General features: G+C 40.0%; 1 long non-coding RNA gene across 1 annotated transcript; it reads right to left on the bottom strand.

Moving 5' to 3' along the window:
• Positions 1-602: 602 nt before the first annotated feature.
• On the bottom strand, positions 603-8,851 carry LOC133542261 (uncharacterized). Its single transcript, XR_009804106.1, has 3 exons — positions 8,315-8,851; positions 8,146-8,229; positions 603-1,182 (listed from the first exon to the last, which is right to left on the bottom strand). It is a non-coding gene; the product is annotated as an uncharacterized LOC133542261 (long non-coding RNA).
• Positions 8,852-12,163: the final 3,312 nt, after the last annotated feature.

The following is a 12,163-nucleotide window of genomic DNA, read 5'->3' on the forward strand; positions in this document are numbered from 1 at the left end:
CAAGCACCCCCCCAGAACCCCAAAAGGGACAAGCGGTAGAAAAATAAATGGAAGGATGGGCAAGGCATGATGGGAAAAATGCAAAACTTTCTCTCCACACTTAATTAACAATTTACTTTTAGTCGCTTGATATTTCTGATTGATTACAAAGCTTTAAAGATGCCATCGTGGAAGTAAATAAGGTAGGAGTTGAACTTTCACCTACTATTAACATTCAATTGTAATATTTGTTAATTATTCATTAAATTATTACATGTACACACACATATATATGTATATATAGTTATATATACATATACTGTATATACATGTATATACATACATACATATTTACATGTGTGTGTATATATATATATATATATATATATATATATATATATATACACACACACAGTATATATACACACATTTACATACATATATATACACAGTATATATATATACATATATACACAGTATATACATATGTATATATACACAGTATATATATATATATATACATATATACACAGTATATATATCCATATTATATATATATATATATATATACACAAAGTATATATATTTATATGTATATAAATAATGTGAAATCACTGCGTCACTGTATGCTTAAAATTAGTAAAATACTTAATTATTACATGTGTATTATGAATGTGCCTGTTACGACAAAACATATATACTTGCAACGTGTATATAAAACTTTGATTGAGGTTTTTGAATTTTTTTTTTTTTTTAGAGCGCTTTACAAGCAGATTAGATCTCAATAAAGTGTATATAAAATTGGTTATGAATTGACAGTTGAACAACACTTTTTGTGGCAAATGTAGTTGTTTAAGAATTCTGGTGAATAAACCCACCAAAATGCATGTTTGGTCCGTGGTTCATTATTTGTCAGCTGACACAATTTAATATTTTTTTTCTCTGCAATCCTTTTAACATTCACATTAAAAACAACAAAAAACATTATATTGGTAGCACCAACATATTTCCCAGATGGACAAGCTTATATATTTATATGATGTATTGACCAATGGATAAAAGACTGAAAAATGGATCTTTTCCCCCGCCCCCTTGCGCGAGGTCTCATTATCATACAGATGGGGAGTGTGTTGGAATCGTGTTAGCTTCAGACTGTGGCCGTGGATCTTGTCCTCCTGTCAAAGAGCTCCTCTTCGCTCCCACCTGTGAATAGGACACATTGACAAGGTAATCCATCTGCTGGCCTGGCACACATACAGATGGCTTCTGGAGAGTGGAGGTACTGCCATTGTGTCCCGTTACAACATGAAAGTAGCAGGCACGCCATATATATACAGTGGGGCAAAAAAGTATTTAGTCAGCCACCGATTGTGCAAGTTCTCCCACTTAAAATGATGACAGAGGTCTGTAATTTTCATCATAGGTACACTTCAACTGTGAGAGACAGAATGTGGGAAAAAAAATCCAGGAATTCACATTGTAGGAATTTTAAAGAATTTATTTGTAAATTATGGTGGAAAATAAGTATTTGGTCACTTCAAACAAGGACGATCTCTGGCTCTCACAGACCTGTAACTTCTTCTTTAAGAAGCTCTTCTGTCCTCCATTCGTTACCTGTATTAATGGAACCCGTTTGAACTTATTATCGGTCCTGCTAGACACCGAACTCTATTTAATTGTACAACTCTAGCATTTGACAACCAGACAATTGGACAGGGCGACACGGTAAAGAATCTGGGTGTCGTCTTTGACCCAGCTCTCTCCTTTGAGGCACACATTAAAAGCGTTACTATTACGGCCTTCTTTCATCTCCGTAGTATCGCTAAAGTTAACTCCATTCTGTCCACTGGAGACGCTGAGATCATTATCCATGCGTTTGTTACGTCTCGCCTCGACTACTGTAACGTATTATTTTCGGGTCTCCCCATGTCTAGCATTGGAAGATTACAGTTGGTATAAAATGCGGCTGCTAGACTTTTTTCAAGAACTAGAAAGTTTGATCACATTACGCCTGTACTGGCTCACCTGCACTGGCTTCCTGTGCACTTAAGATGTGACTTTAAGGTTTTGCTACTTACGTATAAAATACTACACGGTCTAGCTCCATCCTGTCTTGCCGATTGTATTGTACCATATGTCCCGGCAAGAAATCTGCGTTCAAAGGACTCCGGCTTATTAGTGATTCCCAAAGCCCAAAAAAAGTCTGCGGGCTATAGAGCGTTTTCCGTTCGGGCTCCAGTACTCTGGAATGCCTTCCCGGTAACAGTTCGAGATGCCACCTCAGTAGAAGTATTTAAGTCTCACCTTAAAACTCATTTGTATACTCTAGCCTTTAAATAGACTCCCTTTTTAGACCAGTTGATCTGCCGTTTCTTTTCTTTTTCTTCTATGTCCCACTCTCCCTTGTGGAGGGGGTCCGGTCCGATCCGGTGGCCATGTACTGCTCGCCTGTGTATCGGCTGGGGACATCTCTGCGCTGCTGATCCGCCTCCGGTTGGGATGGTTTCCTGCTGGCTACGCTGTGAACGGGACTCTCGCTGCTGTGTTGGATCCGCTTTGGACTGGACTCTCGCGACTGTGTTGGATCCATTATAGATTGAACTTTCACAGTATCATGTTAGACCCGCTCGACATCCATTGCTTTCCTCTTCTCCAAGGTTCTCATAGTCATCATTGTCACCGACGTCCCACTGGGTGTGAGTTTTCCTTGCCCTTATGTGGGCCTACCGAGGATGTCGTAGTGGTTTGTGCAGCCCTTTGAGACACTAGTGATTTAGGGCTATATAAGTAAACATTGATTGATTGATTGATTGATTGAACTTGTTATCTGTATAAAAGACACCTGTCCACAGCCTCAAACAGTCAGACTCCAAACTCCACTATTGCCAAGACCAAAGAGCTGTCAAAGGACACCAGGAAAAGAGTTGTAGACCTGCACCAGACTGGGAAGAGTGTATCTACAATAGGCAAACAGCTTGGTGTGAACAAATGAACTGTGGGAGCAATTATCAGAAAATGGGAGACATACAAGACCACTGATAATCTCTCTCGATCTGGGGCTCCACGCAAGATCTTATCCTGTGGGGTCAAAATGATCATGAGAACGGTGAGACAAAAATCCCAGAACCACAAGGGGTGACCTGGTGAATGACCCGCAGAGAGCTGGGACCAAAGTAACAAAGGTTACCATCAGAAACACACTACGCCGACAGGGAATTAAATCCTGCAGTGACAGACGTGTCACCCTGCTTAAGCCAGTGCATGTCCAGGCCCGTCCGAAGTTTGCCAGTATCGTGAGATTTTGAGCCAAAACCTCCTTCCATCAGTGAGAGCTTTGAAGATGAAACGTGGCTGGGTCTTCCAGCATGACAATGATCCCAAACACACCGCCTGGGATTCGAAGGAGTGGCTCCGTAAGAAGCATTTGAAAGTCCTGGAGTGGCCTAGCCAGTCTCCAGACCTCAACCCCATAGAAAATCTGTGGAGGGAGTTGAAAGTCTGTGTTGCTCGGCGACAGCCCCAAAACATCACTGCTCTCGAGAAGATCAGCATAGAGGAATCGGCCAAAATACCAGCTACTGTGTGTGCAAACCTGGTAAAAACCGATAGTAATCGTTTGACCTCTGTTATTGCCAACAAAGGTTGTATTACTAAGTATTGGGTTGAATTTTTGTTATTGACCTGAGATAGGCGCCAGCGCCCCCCGTGACCCCGAAAGGGAATAAGCGGTAGAAAATGGATGGATGGATGGACCTAATACTTATTTTCCACCATAATTTACAAATAAATTCTTTAAAATTCCGACAATGTTTTTCACATTCTGTCTCTCACAGTTTAAGTGTACCTATGATGAAAATTACAGACCTCTGTCTTTATTTTAAGTGGGAGAACTTGCACAATCAGTGGCTGACTAAATACTTTTTTGCCCAAGAGGGGTTAGTCCGTCTGTCTCACGATACAAAGGTCCTGAGTAGTCCTGAGTTCACTCCCGGTCTCGAGATCTTTCTGTGTGGAGTTTGCATGTTCTCCCCGTGACTGCGTGGGTTCCCTCCGGGTACTCCAGCTTCCTCCCACTTCCAAAGACATGCACCTGGGGATAGGTTGATTGGCAACACTAAATTGGCCCTAGTGTGTGAATGTGAGTGTGAATGTTATCTGTCAATCTGTGTTGGCCCTGTGATGAGGTGGCGACTTGTCCAGGGTGTACACCGCCTTCCGCCCGATTGTAGCTGAGATAGGCTATGGCTTTGTCCACACTGTATGTGGGGAATGACGTCACACCAAGAGGGGGCGATATATGGAGTCAGGTGATGGGAAAAGGGGGCGTTCCAGGTACAATAAATTATATACTGATTACTCTAAATCTAATTGACTGCCAGATACATTTTCAGGAACAAAAGATACCTAACGAGAACTTTTTAGTGTCATGTCAGTCATTTAGACGCTATGGGTGGAAGGGGTAGTGGGACAATTGGGATTCAGCCCAAGTATTTAGTAAGTTCACAAAATATGCTCCGAAAAACAACATTTTGGGGTAAGTATTAGATTATATTCTATTCTCTGTGGGAAACCTTGCTGTGCCACACTTACACCTAGTAGCACCTTAGAAAAAACTTGGCTACAGTCCAACATTAAAATACAGTATTCAATAAAAACAAGGCAGAGGTGTTATTTGGCAAGTATATAATAACATTACACTGAGTTTGAACAGTAACACTGTTTGAACTGGGGTTGTACAGTATACCGGTATTAGTACCGCGATACCAATTAATCATATTCTGTCCTATACCACCTCTGAAAAGTAGCTGTTCTCCGCCCCCCTCCAGCCCCCCTTCATCACGTCATCACATTGCTGGTTTAGGAGCAGACAAGCATGTTTGGCAGTGCACAATCACGGAGTACTTACAAACAGACACAGACTGTAGACAGAAAAGGGGGAACAAACGCAGTTTTATTTATCTATTTTTTTTGTCCTGTCCAGCTTCTCAGGCAAATCATTTAGTTGATGTAGATGCCCATATTGGCTGTTTGGATTTACTTTACAAAAGAGAAGTGTAGGATACTTCTCTTGTTGCCTTATTTGAATTTGACTTTATTAAATGTATTTATATTATCATTTGGTGCTGCCGGGCTGAAGCAGGAGAGGATAGAAAGAGAAAACAAGTAAGACAGAGGGGGAAATTGTGGGGATAAGCGGGGGATTAGACAGAGACAAAAACAACAGCAAACACAACAATAACAACAACAACAACAACAATAGAACAACACCAGCACATACGATATGTACAAATGATCGTACAAGTGATAGCAAAGACGCAGTTAGCGAAATACATAATAATACAGAAATGACAATTAGCATTTTTACACTGCAAATAGCAATAAAATACAATACTAATACCAATAGAAAAAGCGCTATTGATCATGAACAATACCAATAATTGACCTCTATTATCAACAATACATTTGTTCAAATGCAACAATACATATATGTAATGATAACTAGAGATTAAAAAAAAAAGGAATACCGAAAGATGGAGGGGAAGGGAGAGGCAACTTATATTAACCTTGTAGATTGTTATAGTAACAATGGGTTAAGCTTTGTCAGTGTGCCATGTGTTACCCAGTTTACCCTAGGGCAACAACGTTAATATATGTTTGATGAAACGTGATTATGTGCATGAGTGTATGTATGTATATGTACTTGTATGTGAAGAGAATGTGTATATGAATGTTTGTACAGTAAATGTATGTGTACAGTATGTGTACATGTGTGTTTGTACAGTAAATGTTTATGTACAGTATATGTATATGTATGTTTGTACAGTGAATGTATATGTACAGTATGTGTATGTTTGTACCGTGAATGTGCGTGGAGAGGAACTAACTTGGAGTATGTAGGTATGTACTGTATTTGTGTATGTATGTGGGAGCGTAGGTACCAATGTATGTATGTTTGCATGTATGAATAACAGTGTGTGTGTGTGTGTGTGTGTGTGAGTACATGTGTATTTGTATGTACAATATATTTGACTCCCAGTGTGCGTGGGAGCCAGAGTACGGCCCCAGCCGCCCAGAGAGCCCAACCCAAACAGCAGGTGTGACGCCCAGGGGAACCAGGGACCACGGGCCCCACGCAGCCAGGCCGACCAGCGACGGGAACCAGAAGCATTTTGGCTTAGAAACTAAAAATAAAGGTAAAGAAACTCCCTCATGAAGAGGTGATTTAAGACATGGCTAGCTAACTCGCGGCTACAGTCCAGCACCAGTATGCAGTGTTGTAGCTACTTCTGGATCACTAATCCTCGCCTCCATGGCGACAAATAAAGTAAGTTTCTTACAAGTATCATCCCTGCTAAACATGCTTCACTACACACCGTAGATGACCGGCGTCACATTGCAAACAAACACCATGGTTGGATCTACACCTGAAATCCACTGTAATGATACCAAGTACAGGAGCGTATCTAGTTGATAATATGATTACATCGATATTTTTTGGAGCCACAGCATCTTCTTTCGTTTTTTTTTAATGTATATTATGTTTATAAACTCAGGAAATATGTCAGTGGACACATGAGGACTTTGAATATGACCAATGTATGATCCTGTAACGACATGGTCTCGGATTGATACCCAATTTTATGGTGTCATCCAAAACTAATGTAAAGTATCAAACAACAGAAGAATAAGTGATTATTACATTTTAACAGAAGTGTAGATAGAACATGTTAAAAGAGAAAGTAAGCCGATATCAACAGTAAATGAATAAGTAGATGAATAATTAATTTTCTACCGCTTGTCCTTAATAATGTTGACAAGATAATAGAATGATAAATGACACAATATGTTACTGCATATGTCAGCAGACTAAATTAGGAGCCTTTGTTTGCTTACTTACTACTAAAAGATAAGTTGTCTTGTATGTTCACTATTTTATTTAAGGACAAACTTAAAGTTAGTTAAAGTCCCAACGATAGTCACACCCACACTAGGTGTGGTGAAATTTGTCCTCTGCATTTGACCCATCACCCTTGATCACCCCCTGGGAAGTGAGGGGAGCAGTGGGCAGCAGCGTTTCCGCGCCCGCGAATCATTTATGGTGATTTAACCCCTAATTCCAACCCTTGAGGCTGAGTGCCAAGCAGGGAGGCAATGGGTCCCATTTTTTTTATAGTCTTTGGTATGTTTCGGCCGGGGTTTGAACTCACAACCTATCGATCTCAGGGCGGACACTCTAACCACTAGGCCACTGAGTAGGTTTCTTGCAATAAGAAACATATGTTAAATGTACCCCAAGATTTGTTTCATGAAATAAAGCCAATAATGCCATATTTGTGGTCCCCTTCATTTAGAAAAGTATTGAAATAAATTCTGGTATCGGTACCAAAATATTGGTATCAGGACAACACTAATTTGAACGTAGGAACTTTACAATATTGAATGAAACGATTCTTTGGCGTACCAATAGTGGTAATCGTACCGCAGTTTGAGAATTACTGCTCTAGAGCAGTGGTTCTCAATTCGGGGTACGCGTACCCCTGGGGGTACTTGAAGGTATGCCAAGGGATACGTGAGATTTTTTTTTTAAGTCTAAAAATAGCAACAATTCAAAAATCCTTTATTAATATATTTATTGAATAATACTTCCACAAAATATGAATGTAAGTTCATAAACCGTGAAAAAAATGCAACAATGCAATATTCAGAGTTGACAGCTAGATTTTTTTGTGGACATGTTCCATAAATATTGATGTTAAAGATTTCTTTTTTTGTGAAGAAATATTTAGAGTTAAGTTATGAATCCAAATGGATCTCTATTACAATCCCCAAAGAGGGCACTTTAAGTTGATGATTACTTCTACGTGTAGAAATCTTTATTTATAATTGAATCACTTATTTATTTTTCAACAAGTTTTTAGATATTTTTAATATCTTTTTTTCCAAATAGTTCAAGAAAGACCACTACAAATGAGCAATATTTTGCACTGTTACACAATTTAATAAATCAGAAACTGATGACATAGTGCTGTATTTTACTTCTTTATCTCTTTTTTTCAACCAAAAATGCTTTGCTCTGATTAGGAGGTACTTGAATTAAAAAAATGTTCACAGGGGGTACATCACTGAAAAAAGGTTGAGAACCACTGCTCTAGAGAGCATATTTACCGACAGGATGTTCCGCGTTGGTCGTGTTGCTCAAGTTATTAAGACGCTGTGCAGCATTCCATGCCACCATTGGGCCTTGAAACTCTGGCAAGTGGGGGGGAAAAAAAACAAGTTCAAGTCGAAATGTCACTAAACAAACTTATTTAAATTTCATTCATTCATTTCCTACCAGTTATCTTGATCATGGCAGAGCTGGAGCCTATCCTAGCTTTTAGTGAGGTGAGGGGTGAGATGGTGCGCCCTGGACTGATCACCAGTCAACCACACTACGGACAGTTTACAGTCTCCAATTAACTTTTCCGGTTTTTGGAGAGGGAACAGAGGTTGTGACGCTGAGGTGAGAGTAGAGTGTAAGCAAAACCTGTCTTCTTGTTCCCAAGCAACAATAAGCAGAGGGAAAGTGCTTGAAAATGCACTGCGGGGGAACCAATATGTCTCCGAACGTGTCTGGTTAAGGCATCAAATGGTCCCTTTTGTGACTGGCGTTTCCTCTGCAAAAATCACATCCTCATTTCTGGGAAAAGGATCAAGATCAAGTGTTGAAAATCTGCATTGCATCTACGCGGAAGGGATTCTTTGCTTGAATGGGTCAGCTCGTTTTCTCGTCCACTATCTCCCTTCCGGTCTTATCAGCACGCACTGACTGTCAGCTTGCTGAACGGGAGGGAAGACTCGGGGACGCTACATATTTTATGTGAAAGTGAAATTAAAGTTAGATTCTACTTTTACAATGTCAATAGAAGTGCAGTACATGCGCTTATCAGAGAGGGCTTGTGTTTTAAACTAGGCTGACAATATTCTGAAATCCCAAAAAGAGGACAAATACAGGACTGTCTCAGAAAATTTGAATATTGTGATAAAGTCCTTTATTTTTTGTAATTCAACTAAAAACATGAAAATGTCATGCATTCTGGATTCATTACACATCAACTGAAATATTGCAAGCCTTTTATTATTTTAATATTGCTGATTATGGCATACAGCTTAAGAAAACTCAAAAATCCTATCTCAAAAAATTAAAATATTTCCTCAGACCAAGTAAAAAAAAGATTTATAACAGCAAAACAAAATCAAACATTTGAAAATGTCAATTAATGCACTCAGTACTTGGTTGGGAATCGTTTTGCACGGATTACTGCATCAATGCGGCGTGGCATAGAGGCAATCGGCCTGTGGCATTCCTGAGGTGTTATGGATGCCCAGGATGCTTCAATAGCGGCCTTCAGCTCATTTGCATTATTGGGTCTGGTGTCTTTCAGCTTCTTCTTCACAATACCCCACAAATTCTCTATGGGGATTAGGTCAGGAGAGTTGACAGGCCAATGGAAGACAGTAATGCCATGGTCAGTACACCAGTTACTGCTGGTTTTGGCACTGTGAGCAGGTGCCAGATCATGCTGGAAAATTAATTAATCATCTCCATAGTGCTTTACAACAGATGGAAGCATGTACACAGCTGCATTGACTCTGGACTTGATGAAACACAGTGGACCAAAACAAGCAGCTGACATGGCTCCCCAAACCATTGCTGACTGAGGGAACTTCCGTTGTCTAGAGTTCAGGAGTGGCTTGACCATGGGAATACGGCTATTGAAGCTGTATCTGTTGAAAAGCTCTATGGAGATCATGATTTAATTTTCCAGCATGATCTGGCACCTGTCCACAGTGCCAAAACCAGCAGTAACTGGTGTACTGACCATGGCATTAATGTCCTCCATTAGCCTGCCAACTCCCCTGACCTGAACCTCATAGAGAATTTGTGGGTTATTGTGAAGAAGAAACAGAAAGACACCAGGCCCAAAAATGCAAATGAGCTAAAGGCCGCTATTGAAGCATCCTGGGCATCCATAACACCTCAGCAATGCCACTGGCCGATTGCCTCCATGCCACGCCGTATTGATGCAGTAATCCATGCAAAAGGATTCCCAACCAAGTACTGAGTGCATTAATTGATATTTTCAAATGATTGATTTTGTTTTGCTGTTATAAATCTTTTTTTTTTACTTGGTCTGAGGAAATATTCTAATTTTTTAAAATATGATTTTTGAGTTTTTTTAAGCTGTATGCCATAATCAGCAATATTAAAATAATAAAAGGCTTGCAATATTTCAGTTGATGTGTAATGAATCCAGAATGTATGACATGTTCATGTTTTTAGTTGCATTACAGAAAATAAAGGACTTTATCACAATATTCAAATTTTCTGAGACAGTCCTGTATATGCGTGCCAAGGCGGGCAGCACGCCAAGGCCAGGACTGGGTGAAAGTTTACCAATGATACTTGAACTTGCGTTATGAATAATATATTTACTTAAATAAAGCATTTTTTTCTCCTCAGTTGACAGCAGTGTTGGTGCTAGGAATTTTCAAAATGGGGTCCAAGGGACCCCATCAAGTCATAAAAATGGGGTCCCTTTGTTTTTGTAAGCATTTTGGAAATAAATGATGAATGTATGCATTGTCCTGTTATATCTCACATTATATACTGTGTTTTGGAAAAAGGTGGTCGTAAACGTTACTTAATTCATTAAAAGAAATAATATAACTAATATAAATAATAATATAATATAATATATAAATAGATATAATACATATAAATATAATATATTTGATAAATATAATCAAAATAAATAATATGAAATAATATAAATACAACTGCCTTGACTCACATATGAACTTGAAGTGCCATCCCATTCCTAACCCATAGGGTTCAATATGATGTCGGTCCACCTTTTGCTGCTGTTACAGCCTCAACTTTTCTGAAAAGGCTGTCCACAAGGTTGCGGAGTGTGTTTATAGGAAATTTCCACCATTCTTCCAAAGGCGAATTGGTGAGGTCACACACTGATGTTGGTCGAGAAGGCCTGGCTCTCAGTCTCCGTTCTAATTCATCCCAAAGGTGTTCTATCGGGTTCAGGTCAGGACTCTGTGCAGGCCAGTCAAGTTCATCCACACTAAACTCTGTCATCCATGTCTTTATGAACCTTGCTTTGCACACTGGTGCACAGTCATGTTGGAAGAGGAAGGGGCCTGCTCCAAACTGTTCTCACAAGGTTGGGAGCATGAAATAGTCCAAAATGTTTTGGAACCTTGGAGCATTCAAAGTTTATTTAACTGGGGCCAAGCCCAACTCCTGAAAAACAACCCCACACCATAATTCCTCACACACCAAATTTCACACACAGCACAATGCAGTCCGAAATGTACCCTTCTCCTGGGAACTTCCAAACCGAGACTCGTCCGTCAAAGTGTCAGATGGAAAAGCGTCATTCATCACTCCAGAAAAGGCGTCTAGAATCCAGTGGCGACGTGCTTAACACGACTGTTTGCGACGTTTTGCATTGGACGTGGTGATGTAGTGGTTAGATGCAGCTGCTCAGCCATGGAAACCCATTCCATAAAGCTCTCTGCGTACTGTACGTGGGCTAATTGGAAGGTCACATGAAGATTGGAGCTCTGTAGCAACTGAATGTGCAGAAAGTCTTTGCGCTATGCGCTTCAGTATCCGCTGACCCCTCTCTGTCAGATTACGTGGCCTACCCTTTGGTGGCTGAGTTGCTGTTGTTCCCAAACTCTTCAGTCATCTTATAATAAAGCCCACAGTTGACTTTGGAATATTTACGAACGAGTAAATTTCAAGACTGGATTTGTTGCACAGGTGGCATCCTATGACAGTTCCAGGCTGGAAATCACTGCACCTGAGAGCGGCCCATTATTTCACAAATGTTTGTACAAACAGTCTCCATGCCTAAGTACTTCATTTTGTACACCGGGCCAAGTGATTAGGACACCTGAGTGTCGTCATTTGGATGGGTGGCCAAATACTTTTGGCATTATCGTGTGTATACAACAGACATTTCTAAATGACAGAAAGAAATCTTCGACTTTTACTGCCACAACATTTCTACTTACCCCTTCACTTGGAAGCCCCTGCCTGCACAGTTAATAAAAGTTGTATGATGGTGACATCCTGACACTGGAATATTATATCTGATATTTCTTGGGGAGAAAAAACAAA

This window comes from Nerophis ophidion, linkage group LG24 (assembly GCF_033978795.1).
Source record: "Nerophis ophidion isolate RoL-2023_Sa linkage group LG24, RoL_Noph_v1.0, whole genome shotgun sequence".
Lineage (NCBI taxonomy): Eukaryota > Metazoa > Chordata > Actinopteri > Syngnathiformes > Syngnathidae > Nerophis > Nerophis ophidion.